This window comes from Cyanistes caeruleus, chromosome 29 (genome assembly GCF_971803275.1).
Source record: "Cyanistes caeruleus chromosome 29, bCyaCae1.hap1.1, whole genome shotgun sequence".
Taxonomy (NCBI): domain Eukaryota; kingdom Metazoa; phylum Chordata; class Aves; order Passeriformes; family Paridae; genus Cyanistes; species Cyanistes caeruleus.
The window spans coordinates 507,000-524,775 of NC_141729.1; the positions used below are offsets into that span (position 1 = coordinate 507,000).

Sequence of the window (17,776 nt, forward strand, 5' to 3'; positions counted from 1 at the left end):
TACTCCAGACTCAGTCACTTTGGGAAATGCAGGCAGCCCCTTAACCCATAACCTGGGGGGGTTTCCAGCAGGAATGGGGACAGCAAAGAGTGAGGACAACAGCCAGGACAGGGACGGGGGACCAGGGAGATGATGAAAGGTTGGAGGAGCAAAACAAAGTTTGCTCAAGGTGGAGCAAACAGGTGGGAAGGAGAAACATTTGAGTCCAGCAGGGCAGAAAGAAGCAGCTCCAGCCACGCAGGGAACCCTGGAATGGGTTTTCCACCTGAGAACACCTCTAATGTCTGGGTAGGTGATGACTGCAGGGAAATGAAGGCAGGACCGAGCAGTTACAAGGGCAGAACGCACTTGTTTTCCTTGTCTGAGCCCACTGCTTGCAAACAAACAGCCTTACAGGGTCCCCCAATTAAAGAAAATTTGTCTGTTCTCAACAATGTTTTGGTTGATTTACAGACTGTTTATAGCTGTTTCCACTTTTCCATTTGATCCCAGCCAGTGTCTCCCCTTCGGTTCGGAGCGGCCGGCAGGGAGCAGCTCCCCCAGCTGTCCCCGGCTGTCCCCGGCTGTCCCCAGCTGTCCCCGGCTGTCCCCAGCCCGCAGACCCCCAGCAGCCCCCACCTCACCCCAGCCCGGCATCGGCAGCTCCGGCCCCCACCCACAGCCCAGGGCTGGGGGCGCAGAGCTCCCTCAGTTCCCCCCGAGCTGGGCTGGGAGCTCTGGTGTGCCAGACCAGGGTGGGATGTTCAGCTCCCACGGGTGGGGAGCGAAGCGTGCCCGGGGAAGGAGGGGACAGAGAAAAGGGAAAGGAACTTTCTCCCCGCAAACTGAATTTCACTCTCCGGTTTCCCCGTTCACCGCAGCGAGCCCGGACCAGTCCCAAGCGTGGGAAGGGGCTGGGGCGGGGGCTGCGGGGGGACCGGACCCACCCCGGACCGCGACCCCCCCTCCCCTACACACTCACCGGCGCGGCGGGGCTCGGGGGTCCCGGGGGTACCGGGGGTCCCGGAGATCCCGAGGGTCCCGGAGATCCCGAGGGTCCCGGGGGTCCCGGGGGTCCCGGAGATCCCGGGGGTCCCGGCTCTGGGCCGTCCCCATGGCCGGGCTTGCTGTCGCCTCTCCGCCGGTGCCGGCGCGTCCCTCCCCCGCAGGCGGGCAGGGGCTCGGCCGGGCTGGGGGGACCCGGGGGAGCTGGGGGGGCTCGGCCGGGCTGGGGGGGTCGGGGGAGCTGGGGGAGCTCGGCCGGGCTGGGGGGACCCGGAACGCCCGCTCGGAACCCCCGGACCCTCCTGGCTCCGGACAGAGCCCGGCAGATGCGGGGTTTGGGCGGGGGCCGGCACGGGGCAGGCGATCGGTCTGACCGGGAGTCACAGATCGGCGGAACCGCTGAGCTTGGAAAAAGCCCTCGGAAAGCACCGAGTCCAACATTAACACTGCCCAGGCTGCCGCTGACCCCCGTCCCCAGGTGCCGCATCTCCACGAGTGAAATCCCCCACGAGTGAAATCCCCCACGAGTGAAATCCCCCACGAGTGAAATCCCCCACGAGTGAAATCCTCCACGAGTGAAATCCTCCACGGGTGGGGACTTCACCACTGCCCCGGACACGCTGTGCCAGGCCGGGACAACTCTTTGCATAAAGAAATTTTCCCTGTTAGCCAAGCTGAACCTGCTCATTTACCAGCACATTCCACGAGAAACGGGGGTCTGAGCCCCCTGTCTAGAGCGGCTGTTCTCTGCCAAGAAGCCCTGCTGGGGTGCAGGTGTCGTTTCTCCCCTGGGAACAGCCTCTTTCCGAGCCCTGCCTTGCCGGGGCAGCCCCGATGTCAGGAGCGGCCAGACCCCTTCACGGGAGGGAGGTTTAAGGTCGCACTTTAAAAGCTCGGAGGTGACCCTGCTAAGGAAACGTCCTGCTTAGAGTCCTTTTAATTAAAGTGCCTGAGTATCCATTTCTGACAACACTTCGAGCTTTTTACTTTGGAGAAACTGAAAACTGCAAGATTAATCTGTTTTCTTTCCTGTCAATCCCGGTGTTCTGGCTCGGGTTGCAGAGCTTTTTGGCAAGAAAAGTATCAATGCCCTTGAAAGCTCTCACCTTCCTAAAAGAAAAACCCAAAATAAAACCACAAAAAAGCCAACTAAATTTTCCTTTGATGAAAAAATGTCCTGCCAGGCTCACCTGCACTCCTGCCTGTGACTGTGGGCAGCATCTCTGAGCCACGCACACCCACGGGGACCCTGCTGCATCCACCGGGGGTCCCACAGCGGCCCCGAGCACCCCAGAGCCCTGAGATGCCCCTGGGAGGAGCGAGCGGTACCTCTGCTGCCGGAGGCTGCGGTGGGGTCACCGGGACTGAGTCAGGTGAGAGACATGTGGGATGGATGTGGCCTGGGGCCCTGGCTGCTGCAGGAGGCCAAAGGATCCCTGGCAGTGACGCAGGCAGGGCTGGGCAGCGCCCTGCACCCTGCTCTGCAGCCCTGGCACCTCTGGTGACACCTGGGGAGCTGCAGCCTCCTGGCACTGCACCACGGCCACGGGGGGAAAGGAAAACCCACCGGGAAATGGCTCTGAGCATGGCCCAGGGAAAGGTCTGCTCCAAATCCACGCCACAGCCTGACAGCTCCCACTGATCTGCTCCAGCTCCTCTGCCTTCCCCTGCTGAGCAGGGCTGGGGAAACTGGCCATGCCAGAGCAGAATTCCAGGGGGTCTCAGGCTGGAGCCAGAAGCCCCAGGCCCCGATGGGTTGTGGCAGCAAGTGAAGAAGGTAAGGAGATGACTTTTGGGTTCCCAGGCCCTAGGTGCAGACCTTGGGGTGGGTTTTGGACTGCTCGGGGTTCCTGGAGCATTAACAAGACCAAACACTGTGTTTGATGTGCCTGCTGTTACTGTCTGCCTCCCCACCGTGCAGCCGAGGAAAGCTCTGCCTCTGCACACCCCTGCTGCTGGAATGGGGCAGGAGTGAGCCCTAGGGATGGATGTGCAGTCTCTGATGATGCCCAGCATCCTTCTGTGGAGGCAGCGTTCCCAGGAGCCAGGCTCTGGCATGGGCAGAACTCCCAGGGCTTGGCCCTTCCATTCCCGTGCCTTTGGTTTTGAAGGAATTTCCTGTAGCCATTTCTGAGCACCTGGAAATGCTGCCCTGCCTGGCTGGGCAAAGCTGGGCCACACACATCTCCACCTGCTGGAGCGGAGCTGCCAGGACCTGCCCGCCCTCCAGGCTGGGATGCTGGATCCAGGCTTCAGCAGCTCATCCCAAGGATCTGCCTCCATGGGGCTTTGCTGAGGGCCTCAGCGGGTGGAATTCAGCATTTCCTATGAAAGTCCATCCTGTCGGAGCAGGGATCTAAACTGGAAGGGTGAATCTGAGCCAAGGCTCCAGCACACACACACACACACATCAGAAACCAGCTGAAAAAAGCCTGGCCAGGCCCACGGAAGCCAGGCTGGCTGGGGACAGGCAGCAGAGGACACGCCAGCACTGTGGCTCCCTGCTCGGCGATTTTGGCCGCAGTCCCCACCCTCCTTGGCAGGGTCCCACCCTGTGAGGAGTAAACACACACGGATTGCTGGGAAACTGCTGGCTTTCCGGGCAGCCACGGGAGGGAAAGTCAGCAGGAGGAAGGCACCAAAATTAAATCACAGTGATGTAGCACACTAGCAGAGAAAACCAGCTCCCAACCCCAAGAACCCGGAGGGCACACGGTGACATCCTTCACCACACTCCCCAGAGTTCCCTCAACCTGGCAAACTGGCAAAAGAAAACTGATCAAGCTTTTCCCAATTCTTCAGAACAACAGAAAGGATCACTGTCACCATCTGTGAGCTATGGCCTCGACTTTAGAGCAGTGCCAAGTGCTGTTCAGACCCCCAGCAGTCCCAGAGCAGCCCCCAGACCCACTTGGGGGTCAGGGGGTGAGCAGAGCCGCATGAGAGCCTTTGCTAGCCGGCTGTGCCAAGTGTCACAGCACCCTGAACAGTCCCGAGCAGCTGGTGCCACAGAGCCTGCCCGGGAAGCTGTGTGTGGGCTGGCCGGGCACACAGGGCTGGGGGCACACAGCAGCCAGATGTGCCCCAGCTGTGAGGTCCTCCTGTGCCAGCAGAACTCAGGTGGGGCTCCTGCAGCCCCGGCTCGTCCAGAGCCCCGAGGAGTGCTGGAGCTGCCCGGCAGGACGACTGTGGTGTGATGGTAATAATTATCCTTGTGTTAATTCCACGGAAATTTCCATGGGAAAGAGGCGGCCAATCCCTCCTGCTGCCCGCGGCAGAGGTTTGCAGAGGTTTGCAGAGGTTTGCAGGGGTTTGCAGAGGTTTGCAGGGGTTTCCAGAGATTTGCAGAGGTTTGCAGAGGTTTGCAGGGGTTTGCAGAGGTTTGCAGGGGTTTGCAGGGGTTTGCAGAGGTTTGCAGGGGTTTGCAGAGATTTGCAGAGGTTTGCAGAGGTTTGCAGAGGTTTGCAGAGGTTTGCAGGGGTTTCCAGAGGTTTCCAGAGGTTTGCAGAGGTTTCCAGAGGTTTGCAGAGGTTTCCAGAGGTTTGCAGGGGTTTGCAGAGGTTTGCAGAGGTTTGCAGGGGTTTGCAGAGGTTTGCAGAGGTTTGCAGGGGTTTCCAGGGGTTTCCAGAGGTTTCCAGGGACTGGGACTAAGAGCCCGGTCTGTCACATGATGGTGTTTAAATGTCCCCTTGGAGCCTCCCAATGGCACCAGCTCCAAACCTGTCCGGAGCTGGCACCACCAGGCTGCAAGGTGTACCCGGGAGTACCTGAACAACACCCCGGGAGTATCTGAACACCTCTGGAGCACCTGAACAACACCCCAGGAGCACCTGAACACCCCAGGAGTACCTGAACACCCCGAGAGTACCTGAACAACACCCCAGGAGCACCTGAACACCCCAGGAGCACCTGAACACCCCAGGAGTACCTGAACATCCCAGGAGCACCTGAACAACACCCCAGGAGCACCTGAACACCTCTGGAGTACCTGAACACCCCGAGAGTACCTGAACACCTCTGGAGCACCTGAACAACACCCCAGGAGCACCTGAACACCCCGGGAGTACCTGAACCCCCCGGGAGTACCTGAACCCCCGGGAGTACCTGAACCCCCCGGGAGCACCTGAACAACACCCCAGGAGCACCTGAACAACACCCCAGGAGCACCTGAACACCCCGGGAGTACCTGAACACCCCGGGAGTACCTGAACAACACCCCGGGAGTACCTGAACAACACCCCGGGAGTACCTGAACAACACCCCGGGAGTACCTGAACCCCCCGGGAGTACCTGAACACCCCGGGAGCACCTGAACACCCCAGGAGCACCTGAACACCCCGGGAGTACCTGAACACCCCGGCTCTGCACACCGGTGCTGGCAGCAGCAGCGCCTCGGAGGGACAGCGCTGTGTCCCCCTGCGCTTGTGCAGAGCTCTGGAGGCATCTCCCGGTGCCGAGGGAGGGCAGGAGGGGTGGAGCAGCGTGCCAGCAGCACACATCATCCCGTCTGCCTCCGGGAGCTCCTCCTTAGCGCCCCGAGCAGAGCCAGGATCGCATCCCGGCCAGCCCGGGGCTCTGCGGGAGAGCCCGCACGGAGCGCTCGGCCCGGCAGCTGCCGGTGCCCTGCTCTGCCCGGATCCCGAGACCGAGCTCCCGGCACGGCAAGGCGGAGGGAGGTCGTGCTGTTCAAAGGTGTTTTCCAAGCTCTGCCATCGCAGGGGGCTGGGGACAGCCGAGGAGCCCTCGGTCCCTGCTCTCCTCCTCCTCCAGCCTGATGTAGGCAAGCTCTGGGTGAGGTCCCAGTCCTCGGCTCCCTTCTCCGTCCTACCTTTGCAGCTGCAGACTTGTCCCAGGCTCTGTCACTCTCTGCTACCTGTCCCGGGGCTCCTCGAAAGCCACTTGCGTGAGCGGCGGCCTGGGAAGGAGCGGGGAGGAAGGAAGGGGATGGACGGGGTGGGGAGGGTGGCTCTGCACCCTGGAGCCGGGGGGGAAAGGAGGAGGATGTTTTGTAATATTTGGGCAGCGCCTCCCCGGGCGGAGAGAGGCCAGCAGCGGGCAGGGGGTGACCCGTCCCCCCTCCGGGTGAACGCCCGCATCTCGCGGCGGCTCCTGCCGGGGCCCCGCTGCTGTCATGCCGTAAAAATGTGCTCTGGACTGGAATCTGGCAGCCTAGCCCCTGGCGGGGAGGGAACCTCTCGGCTTACAGAGCAAGTGCGAGCTGCGGCCCTGGGGTGACGGGGAGCTGCTCCTGAGCTGTGCGAGGCTGGGGAAGGAGGCCGGGAGCAGGGGATGTGCCCGCGGATTGATGCCCAGGGATGCCGCTTTGCCCCAGCCGCCTCGTGCGAGGTGTGACAGGGACAGACGGAGCCACGGAGCTCCCCAGAGCAGCTGGGCAGGAGGCGGCAGCGCCCGGAGCACAGGCTACCGGCCCTGGGGCATTTTGGAGCTGTGAGGGTCCCAAGGTTTTGTTCTGAGCCCACCCCACAGGCGGGCACTGATGTATTGAGGTATCACTGCTGAGCATCTCCGCACGCCGCAGCCCCTCGGCCCCACTCAGCTCCCGGCCCCGCTTGGGGCAGGTCCCCCCCTTGGCCCGGAGCCCTGGGGCCATCCTCCCCCGTTTGCCTGAGCACAAACTCCAGCCCGGCCCCCGAGCGTCCCTCCGGGCAGGACTCGGCCCACGCCGTGCACACGGGAACCGGCTCAGGCCATTCCCTTAAATCCCCGTCCTCCCCCGAAGGGTTCGTGCCAGCCTGGTGCAGGCTGCGAGCGTGGTCTGGCAGCGACCCCGGCCCCTCCCGACACCTCCAGACCCCTCCCGACACCTCCAGACCCCTCCCGGCCCCTCCCGACACCTCCAGACCCCTCCCGACACCTCCAGACCCCTCCCGGCCCCTCCCGACACCTCCAGACCCCTCCCGGCCCCTCCCGACACCTCCAGACCCCTCCCGGCCCCTCCCGACACCTCCAGACCCCTCCCGGCCCCTCCCGACACCTCCCGACCCCTCCCGACACCTCCAGACCCGTCCCGACACATCCAGACCCCTCCCGACCCCCTCCGACACCTCCAGACCCCTCCCGACCCCTCCCGACACCTCCAGACCCCTCCCTGCCCCCCCCGCTCCCCCGTCCCCCCCCGCTCCCCCGGCCCTCGCCCGCTCCTGCAGAGGGAGCGCAAGGAACGAGAATGAGCCACGGGCTCCGCGCAGCCATTTCGTCCTCGGGAAGCGGCAGCTCTCCAAAGAGAAGAGAAAACTCGCCTGAGGCGGGGAACTTCCCCTCGCAAGCAAAAAACCGGTGCCGACTGTTCCCGGAGTGCCCGGCCAGACCCCGGCCCGTGCCCTTTGCCCTGTGCCCATGCCCTGTGCCTGTGCCCTGTGCCTGTGCCCTGTGCCCTGTGCCCTGTGCCTGTGCCCTGTGCCCTGTGCCTGTGCCCTGTGCCCTGTGCCCTGTGCCCTGTACCCTGTGCCCTGTGCCCTGTGCCCTGTGCCCTGTGCCCTGTGCCCTGTACCCTGTGCCTGTGCCGGTGCCCTGTGCCCTGTGCCCTGTGCCCCGTGCCCCGTGCCCCGTGCCCTGTGCCCTGTGCCCCGTGCCCCGTGCCCCGTGCCCCGTGCCCCGTGCCCCGTGCCCTGTGCCCCGTGCCCTGTGCCCCGTGCCCTGTGCCTGTGCCCCGTGCCCCGTGCCCTGTGCCTGTGCCCCGTGCCCCGTGCCCTGTGCCCTGTGCCTGTGCCCCGTGCCCCGTGCCCTGTGCCTGTGCCCTGTGGCCTGTGCCCTGTGGCCTGTGCCCCGTGCCCCGTGCCCCGTGCCCTGTGCCCTGTGCCCTGTGGCCTGTGCCCTGTGCCCGTGCCCTGTGCCCGTGCCCTGTGCCCTGTGCCTGTGCCCTGTGCCCTGTGCCCGTGCCCCGTGCCCTGTGCCCTGTGCCCTGTGCCCTGTGCCCTGTGCCCTGTGCCCTGTGCCTGTGCCCTGTGCCTGTGCCATGTGCCCTGTGCCTGTGCCCTGTGCCCTGTGCCCGTGCCCCGTGCCCCGTGCCCTGTGCCCTGTGCCCTGTGCCCTGTGCCCTGTGCCCTGTGCCCTGTGCCTGTGCCCTGTGCCCTGTGCCCGTGCCCCGTGCCCCGTGCCCTGTGCCTGTGCCCTGTGCCCTGTGCCTGTGCCCTGTGCCCGTGCCCTGTGCCCGTGCCCTGTGCCCTGTGCCTGTGCCCTGTGCCCTGTGCCCTGTGCCTGTGCCCTGTGCCCTGTGCCCTGTGCCCTGTGCCCTGTGCCCTTCCCAAACACCCAGGAGCCACGGCACCCATGCAGGGAGATAAAGCAGGTCTCTTCATTCCCACCTCCTGCAAAAAGCAGGAGGGCAGCATTCGGAACGGACACCTCCCATGGACGAGCAGGGTGGCGAGCGGCAGCCCAGGAGCCCCCGTTACTTCTGCCTTTTCTGGGTTTCTCCCTGTCTGCTCACCCTTCCCATCCGTCCCTTCCCTACCCAGAGGGGCAGAGGATCCGTCCTCTTGTGTCCCACCCACCCACCGTGGGTTCCAGCGCTCACACTCAGCCGGGCTTGGCTCTGCGTGCTGCCAGCCCCACTCAGAGCCTGTCCCAGAGCCCCAGGGCCTGTGTGCTCCCCAGAGCCCCAGGGCCTGTGTGCTCCCCATGGCCCCTGTGCTCCCCAGGGCCCGTGTGCTCCCCAATCCCCCTGTGCTCCCCAATCCCCCTGTGCTCCCCATGGCCCCGTGCTCCCCATGGCCCATGTGCTCCCCAGACCCCCTGTGCTCCCCAATCCCCCTGTGCTCCCCATGGCCTGTGTGCTCCCCAATCCCCCTGTGCTCCCCAATCCCCCTGTGCTCCCCAATCCCCCTGTGCTCCCCATGGCCTGTGTGCTCCCCAATCCCCCTGTGCTCCCCAATCCCCCTGTGCTCCCCAATCCCCCTGTGCTCCCCAGACCCCCTGTGCTCCCCATGGCCCATGTGCTCCCCAGACCCCCTGTGCTCCCCAGACCCCCTGTGCTCTCCAGGGCCCGGGGCAGCAGAGCATTCCCAGCTGCCAGAGCCTCGGGGGTTGCTGTAGCCATGGCCAGTGGCACCCGCCTGCTCGCCGCATCGCTGGCCCGAGTCTCGCCTTCAGCTCCTGTCTCCCGAGTGGCTCTTTCTTTCCAGCTGAAACTTCCTGTTGGCTCTCATTTTCATTCTTTACCTCTTCAGCAGTGCAGAAAATTGGCACTTAATGTGCCCTGTGAGGCTGTGTGGTGGAAGCTTAATTGACCCTGGTTGCATCACCCTGGCCACAGCTCGGTCAGCGAGCTCAGCCTTGGGCCACGTTCATTTCCTGTCCCCTCTTTGTTTTCCTGCCCTTCCCAGGGGTCCTGCTGGTGTTTGGCTCCGGGTGAGGGTCATAGAGAAGCAGGCTGCCAAGAGAGCTGCAGGAGTCTCTCCTGGGCCCTCACCCAGGGAAATGTGGATTCCCACAGCTCTCCATCCTCCTTTCCTCCCTGATCCTTGTGCTTTCCCCAGCTGGTCAGCAGGTTGCTCCAAACTCTGCACATCCCAACGTCCCACCTTTGATGAGTGGCAGGACCACGCTGCAGCTCTGGGAGCTTCCCCAAGCACTGCAAATCAGTTGGAAACCTGAGCTGCTGATTGCAGCCCTGACCTTGACAGTCGTTTTCCAAGAGCTGGTCCCAGGCATCTGGGACTGCAGAGTGTGTCAGTCCAAAGCAGGGCAGTGAGGACCAAGTGCCACACTGACCAAAGCGCTTTCAGTAAAACCAGACCTGTAGCAATCACCCAAACGTGGTCTCAGCTTAGCTCCAATTCCCTTATTACATCCTTTGGGACAGAGATTGCTGCAGGAGGACCTGAAATAGTTAGTCAAACTCCACGTGTGGTTGACAGTCCAGGCAGAACTGCATTATGGCAGATGTGTAGCATTAGATTTTCCAGGTGAATGAAGGAAATGGATATAGCCATTGTTTTGGGATATTCCTGAGTGCTGATGAGGAGAAGTGGCTGCTCACTGCTCCTCTGTCATGAGAGAGTAGCAGAGCACTGCCACCAAGGCTGTGCCCAGCTGCTGCTCTGGCACACAGCCAGGGGGACCCTCGCAGCCCCACCGGGCTCTGGGGGACAGCAGGGCCACACCAGCAGCAGCAGCAGGTCCCAGCAGATGTCCCTGGGGAATTCCTGGCTGAGGGTTCCCAGCGCAGCACCTCCACATGCCTGGGACGCTCTGTTAAAGAGGAGGGTTTCCTCCCATTGAATATCTCAGCACTCAATTTGCGTTGGACCATGGAGTCCTTCCAAGCCTTGGAATACAATGAGTTAGTCTCTGCTGCTCTGGAGCTTGCATCCCATCTGAGAGCCCGGCCAGCTGGGAGCACGCTGCGACCAGGATCCCCTACAAAGAACAATGGGAAGGCTCAGCAAGGAGCTCTGGGGCAAGACCCAACCCTGGTGACAGCACCGTGTCTGGGGCTGCTCCCAGCTCTCTGATTTTCCACCAAGGGAGGATCACAGCCTCCAGAGCCTCCTTTTAACTCTGCAGCTTGTCCCCTAACTGCTCTTTGCTGTGCTTTCAGGCACCGGCCTCTGCGTGCCAAATGGGATGCTGGGGAAGGCGCTGCTGCCTGGATGGGCTCCAGATGCAATGCAGCTAATCCATTTTTATAGCTGGGAGCAGGTGTCTCGTGCATCACGAGCTGCTCTTTTAGAGACCACTCTTTTCATTTGGCCACAAGCACTGCAGGGGTCCAAGGGCATCTCAGTGCCCTCTAGCTCCAGGAGTGCCCTGTGGGGCCAGGGCTCTGCTGCATCTCCCCAGGGACGGCTCTGGGTGACTGTTGGCATCCCTGGCCAGGGTCACAGGACCAGAGCCATGTCTGCACCTCACTGCTGGACTTCAGAGCCACAGTCACCAGTCCTGGGGTTGTGCAGCCCCCCCAGGGCTTTGTGGACTGACCTGTGTGTGCATAAAATGAAGAACACAGCCTTGGGGACATGGAGAAATTCCTTTTTGCTTGTACTTTCCCCCAGTTCCTGTGGCTGGGAAGAGCCAGTACCTGTGGGGAGGAAAAGAGAAAAATCTGCTGTTGGAGCCGGAGGTAGGAAAGGCCAAAGGGTTTGTTTTCCATCCTCAGACCTCAGCAATGCAGCGAGCGGAACTCCGTCAAGAAACCCCATCCAAAGCCACAGCTCACGAAGCTGCTCTGGGCAAACCAAACCTCAAAGGGCTCTCTGTCCTTGCTCGTCCCGTTCCCAGTCCGGAAGGGAGCAGTGCCCCAGTGCCAGGGCTGCCGTGGGAGGCTGCAGTGGGGACCCTCAGCCATGCCACAGCAGGACTGATGTGACCTCACTGCAGCGACATCCCCACCCCAAAGCAGCCAGGAGCACCTGCAGGAGCTGCAGCCACTGATCCTCCAGCTTTGCTGAAGGGAGCAGGTCCTGGAGAGCTCAGAGCCCCCAGAAAAGAGCTGGAGTCTGTGCAGGGCCCCAGGCAAAGAGCTCCAATGCAGCAGCTACTGATGGGCTGGGACTCGCTGGCCCTGCTGAGACAAAGAGCCATTGCTGAATTCAGCTGCCCTGGGTATTTTTTTCCCTCTTCGATGAATCACCTGCTAAAAATATTATAAATTAAGTTGCTGGCCAGACCCTTCACTTCTCTGGAAGCAAAAATATTTATTTTACTCAGGCCGTGCCTGTGTTTCAGCAGAACTTTATGATTGGTTTTGGAGGAACGTGCCATGCTGTATATTCAAATTACAACTTTTTTTGGCTTGCAGTGTAAGTTTAAAATGTCTTGTTTAAGACACAACTGTCAAGCTGCCAGAAAAATGCGTTTTCAGCTGTTTTCCTCCCAAAAGCACCAGTTTTGCCCAGTTGATGGTTCTTGTCAGCCCAGGTGTGTGGTAATAGAGGGGTGCAGGCTGGACTTAGACTGGGAGCTTCCACGGCCGTGGAGGAAACAGCCCTTAGCTCCCAGCACCAGCACAAAGCCAGGTCCCAGGGAGCCCTGGAGCTGCCTGGCTGCTGGGGACAGATCTACCCCCATTGCACAAGGCTGTGTTTTTGGGAACTGGAGCAGGACCTTTCCCTGCCCAGGGCTGCAAACCTGATGCAGATGGTCAGACAGGCACCAGAGATCCATGGGAGGATCATCACGGAACCCCTGGGAGCCAAAGGAGCTTGTCCTGGGAGATTTTTCCTCCTCCCAAGGTGCTCAGGGGAGTCATGTCGTGCTGCCAGGGCCTTGGAGCCAGGGTCTGTGCCTCCAGCCTCTGAGACCCCCGCCGGGACCAGCTCCTGTTGCTCTTGCTCCCGTGCCAGGCACACCTTCCCCATAAACTCTCATCTCAACTTAGGAAGGAAATGAGGGAAATTTCTATTTCTTGCTTCGGGGCAGAGAGAATAATGGGATCTTTATTCCCCAGTAATTGAGTTGATTTTTTGTGGGTTTAATTTGCACTCCCTTCCAGCCTCCCCTGCAAAGCGGGGTGTGCCTGTGGGAGGACAGGGAACATCAGCCTGCCTGGGCACCTGGAGCAGGTGCTGGTCAGGACATCCCTTAGTGCAGGGGCCCAGAACTGGCACTTGGGATCCTCCTCATGCCAGTACCGCAGTCCCACGGGCAGGAGCTCTCCCAGCACTTCTCTGAGGTTTGCCAGCCCCCGGCTCCTGCTCCGTGCCAGCCGGGCTGGGGAAGAAGAGTCCCGGCTCTGCCCGGGTGTTTTCCTGGACAGAGCGTTCAGAGCCTTGCAGCCGCAGCCGAGAGCCCTGGGACGGGCTGGATCTCATCCCTTCAGCCCTGAACAAGGAGCAGAGCCCCAGGAGCAGAGCAGGGAGGTGAAGCAGAGCGCCAGGAGCAGAGCAGGGAGGTGAAGCAGAGCCCCAGGAGCAGCACAGGGAGGTGAAGCAGAGCCCCAGGAGCAGCACAGGGAGGTGAAGCAGAGCCCCAGGAGCAGCACAGGGAGATGCAGCAGAGCCCCAGGAGCAGCACAGGGAGGTGAAGCAGAGCCCCAGGAGCAGCACAGGGAGATGCAGCAGAGCCCCAGGAGCAGAGCAGGGAGGTGAAGCAGAGCCCCAGGAGCAGCACAGGGAGGTGAAGCAGAGCCCCAGGAGCAGAGCAGGGAGGTGAAGCAGAGAAGCAGAGCCCCAGGAACAGCACAGGGAGGTGAAGCAGAGCCCCAGGAGCAGAGGAGGGAGATGAAGCAGAGCCCCAGGAACAGCACAGGGAGGTGAAGCAGAGCCCCAGGAGCAGAGGAGGGAGATGAAGCAGAGCCCCAGGAGCAGCATCTGCTCCCGCAGCGGTTTTCCCTCAGCCAGATGTTGCAGCCACGTCCAGCACAGCACATGTGGGACACGCTCAGCCCACCTGGCACCTCCTGGAAGGAGCTGGGCTGGGCTGATGGGGCACGAAGCTCCCGGGAGAGGCCGCGGATGCAGCACAGGAGCCTCGGAGGCAGGACGGGGGTCGGGCCACAGGAGAATCCCCAGCCCGACACCAGCAGCACTGCAAAAACCAGCAGCACACAGGGATATACACACCCACAGCAAATCCCGGCAAGCAGAGAGAGGGGGGAGCAGTGTTTTCATCACAGATTTCGAGTACGTGAAGCCAGAAGCTGCAGGGGCTGGCCCCGAGCGGCTGTGGGAGGACACGAGGGGTCCCTTGGCTGCCCCGGAGCCCCCTGGCCTCCCTCGCTGCAGGGCAGATGGCAGAGGAGCAGAAAGCCAAGGCCAAATGAGAACCTGCTGTGCTTGCTCTGCTCTCCTGGACTGCAGAGCAGCACCCCCTGCACCCAAACCCAGCCCCATCACTGGGGATGCAAAACCCACAGCAACACCTGCTGAACCTTTTCTTGCTTTTATCCTGTCCAAGTGGATGATAAGAATTCAGACACCGTAACATCCCCCATCTTGTGGATGTCAGAATATCATATCCAGCTTCAATATTAGTGAGTTTCCTTGGTGAAGAAAGCAGCATTAATTAAAGGCACAGCCTTTTACGTTCATTCCTCACTCGTCGTTTCTCCACTCTCCTCTTGTATATTTGATCTGTTCAAGGCTGAGGAAATGTTACTCACAGCTTTACAATAGCAACTGATTTACATTGCCTGCTTAGTCACTGGGGAATTCCTTGGATTTTATGTTTTCTGAAGAAACAGAACCACCATTGCCTTGGTCAGTATATGGCTGACAAATTCAGACTAAGGCTCACCAATATTTTATATTTGTGGTTGGAGGTGAAATTCCACCCATAACTTTTTGACAGTGCTGCCGTCTTTTGTACGTATGCAGAGCTCTGAGCGCCCTGCTGGAGCTGAGGATGTCCCTGCCCATGGGCAGGGGGGTGGCCTAAATCAACTTTAAAGGTCATTTCCAGCCCCAAACACCCTGTGATCCTGTGAATTCTCATGCAGGGCTGCTCCACATCCCTGCACAAGCTGCAGATGAAGAGCCCATCCTGCAGAACAGGCTCAGGAAGTTTCTGTCCTCAGCTGAAACCCCTTTGGTGTGGAAGAGCCTGGAACTTATTACAAATCGCTTAAGTAACTTTGGCTCACTATTGCTGATTAAATTGCTTCCCTGACTATTCCAGAGGCTCAAAACCACCAGCAGCTCCCAGGCTCACTGTGCAAAATTAATTAAAGCAGACGATAACTTGGCAAGGACAAAAAAAGAAAGTCTCATAGTAAGGAACAAGCCCAGGGCGGGGGCGTTCGCTGGAGCACGCGCCTGTGGGTGCTGGTAGGTATTTTCATACAGCCTCACGCAGGGACAGGCCTCAGCTCACACCTAACAACACCCTCAGCCTTCAGTGCCTTGCCGGATCTGGGCATAAAAATAAAGTTGGAAGTTGAGGGCAGAATGGCAGCACAAAGGCAGGGACCCCTCGGTTTCCATAGGAAGCAGAATTAATAGCTTGGCAGAAGGGGTGCGTTTCCATTTTTGTACGAGAATTTCCTCCACCTCCTGCAGAAAAAAGCTGTGTAAGAAACACAGATTCAGACGGTTCTCCAGAACCTGGCAGGGGCTCTGAGGCATCCCAGGAGGTGTCTGCAGGACTCCCAGGTTTCCAACAAAACCCAAGTGGACCATCACTCCTCTGTTCCTTGAAAGCACCAGCAAGGCAAGCGCAGAGAGGCACCAGGCACCTTCCTGCTGGGCCGTGAGCTACAGAAGGGGAAATGGCCTTCGGGGTCTTTCCACAGCTCAGCCATGGAGGTCCCCTATAGCCCCCTGCAAGGAGAGGAGGGGGCTGCATGTGCCGTGCATTAAACAAGAGCCCTGGCAGCAGGACAGAACCGAGCCTGAGCCCGACCTTCTCCCCCCTCCCCTTCCCCAGCGTTATCTGAAACCACAGCCTCCCCTGGCTGCAGCTCTCATCCATCTGCAAAAGCACGTTAAGGAGGGAGAGAAAGGTTGGCAGCTGACCACGAACCAAATCCCCAGAGAGGTCCTTACCTGACTCCAACCAGATGCTGTTTATCAGCCGCAGCCTTCGCTACATGCCCGATGTGACGGAGACAGAAGAAATACAAGAAATGCTTGTTATGCTCAGGGCTTCGGGGGGTTTTCATCCTCAGGCCGGATATACAAGTTCCAGGAGAGGAATATGCATCCCTGGAGCCCTGTGCTGAATCTGGAATTCATATACTCTGTAAATGTACTTTATTTAATACAGGAATCGAGAAAGGGTTTGGAATTATTGCACCACAGAGCTTGATTGGGCAGTTACAGCTTGGAACGAAGGAATAACTGCAGATCTGTAGGGCAGTGCCTCGGCCCCATGGAAAGGGCAGGATGGTGTGTTCTGGCCTCAGTTCTGTCCCTGTTCTCCAGCCACTGCCCTACATGTGTTGAAGCCTGAGGGAAGGTTCCAGTGGGGTCTGCCCTAGCCCTGCATGCATCCCATCACAGATCTCCCTTTGGATTAAGCCAGCAAAACCCTTCAGACTAGGAAGAGGCACCACAGTGCAGGGTCCCAGGGCCCAAGGAAGCCTCTCAGAGCAGTGCAAGAACCAGGGCCAGGCTGGGAGGTGGGAAGGATGTGCTGCGAAAAACAGGGAAGCAGTAATGTGGAACACAGTAGCGATCCAGCCCAAGCTGGATGTGTTTGCTGGGAAAACGAGGACAGGACTCTGTGAGAGATGGCTGCATCCACGTGCAAGCACATATCTGTATGTTTAAATAGATGTACATGTGCCTGGGATGTATTCCAGCCTGGCTTTAAAGGTCTAACATGTTTTTGCTGCACCAACATGCTTTATCTGACACCTGCAAGGTGCATCTGTCCCTGAAAGTGGCCTCGTCCTCGCTCTGTAGAGCTGCTCGGGTCTGGTGGTGTCCCAGGGCTCTGGGCACTGTGCAAGGCTCTGCCTGTGCCAATAAATGCCCAAAGCCTAGTCCAGAGCCTTGAGCTGGGCTGTTACAGTCACTGAGAGCTTTCATAGCCTGGAGGAACCCATTTGCTAATTAACAGCTGATTAATGTCAGATTGACATCTGGAGCACCTCTGGAGGAGCCTGGGTCCACCCTGGGGGCTTTTCTCCCCCCCAGCCTGGGTGTCAGACTCTCCCAGGTGCTCATGCAGAGCTGCAGGCACTGAGCAGAGGGAGGGCACCCTGGCTGCTCCCTCCTTTCCTTTCCCAAGCAGATCTGCAGGGAAGAACCATCTCCCAGCTCAGCCCCAGGGGACCCTTGGGGATTATCAGCAAAAGGCATTTTTTGGGAAGGCTGTGCCATGGAATTTGGTATAGGGCAAGCATCATGTCCTAGGAGAGGGCCTGGCCAGCTGATCCCAGCTGACAGGCAGAGACAGCCCATCAGGAAGGTGCTGAGGGAGCGGGTGAAGAACACTTTGCTGCATCAGTGTCTCCCGCTCCACCAGCTGCTGTGTAAATCACATTGTCTTCAGAACCTGCTGGCAAAACATAAAGCAGCCTCCGTGCTCCAGCCACCACAAGGGTATTAATCAGGCTAAAAATATAGGAACAACATGAAAAGCACCATCTACGGGGTGTGCAGCATCAGACTCTCCCCGGGAGCTTGGCCAAGCGCTTGTATCTCAGCTCTCATAAGTGCCCCGCCAGGAAAATGCATTATCTCTGCAGTGCTCTTGGAGCAGTGAGATCTCTCAGCAAAACAGGCCGTGGCACCTGCTGCATTTTAATGATTCTTCTTCATCATCTGTAGGAAACTGAGATTTAAATAACTGTCCTGCAGTGCCCTGACCTTCCCAGCACAGCTCCGGCATGGCCACGCCGGCACTGGCAGCGTGAGGATCAGCAGTGCCAGCCGGTGCATTGACACCAATCCTCCCGTTCTGGAGCGCCAGAAGAGACCCACACACCCATGTCCTGTACCAGCAGCACTGCCAGGGAGCAGCAGGCGTTGGGATGCGGCAGTGTGGTCTGACTGGGTATAAAACACAGAGGCTTTATCACGTTCAGGGAGCCCGAAGAACAGACTCGATGTAAAAACATGCCCTTTGCCTTGCTCTCCATTGCCCAGAAAGCCATAAACCCCTTTCAAATGCTCCATCCCCCTAACTTTTGGATGTCATTAAACTCTTTATTAATTTACTCCAAATGTCTTCGCTCATATTCCAGCACGGCTAACCCCATCAAAAGGAGACAGCACAGTGCTTAGGCAGCACTTCTGCTCTTCAAAGCCTGTTTCCAAGATTAATTGCTTCTCTCGAGTCCTCTGTGAAGGAGGAACATGAGGATAGTTGTTATGAGTGCTGGGTGTGAGGGGGGGAAGTGAGATCCAAGGTAAAAGCAGAGTTCCAAGGCATTACAGGCTGGAGA

General features: G+C 59.7%; 1 protein-coding gene across 4 annotated transcripts in view; it reads right to left on the bottom strand.

Moving 5' to 3' along the window:
• TACC1 (transforming acidic coiled-coil containing protein 1) overlaps window positions 1–6,122 on the bottom strand; it is a 32,933-nt gene extending 26,811 nt beyond the window's left edge. For 2 of the 4 annotated variants that reach the window (XM_086865590.1, XM_086865588.1), the window contains exon 1: window positions 5,813–6,122. The gene's annotated coding sequence lies outside the window, so the exon portion shown is untranslated. The remainder of the gene's footprint in view (window positions 1–5,812) is intronic. The other 2 variants (XM_086865591.1, XM_086865589.1) reach the window with 2 other exon arrangements.
• Between the last annotated feature and the right edge of the window lie 11,654 nt (window positions 6,123–17,776).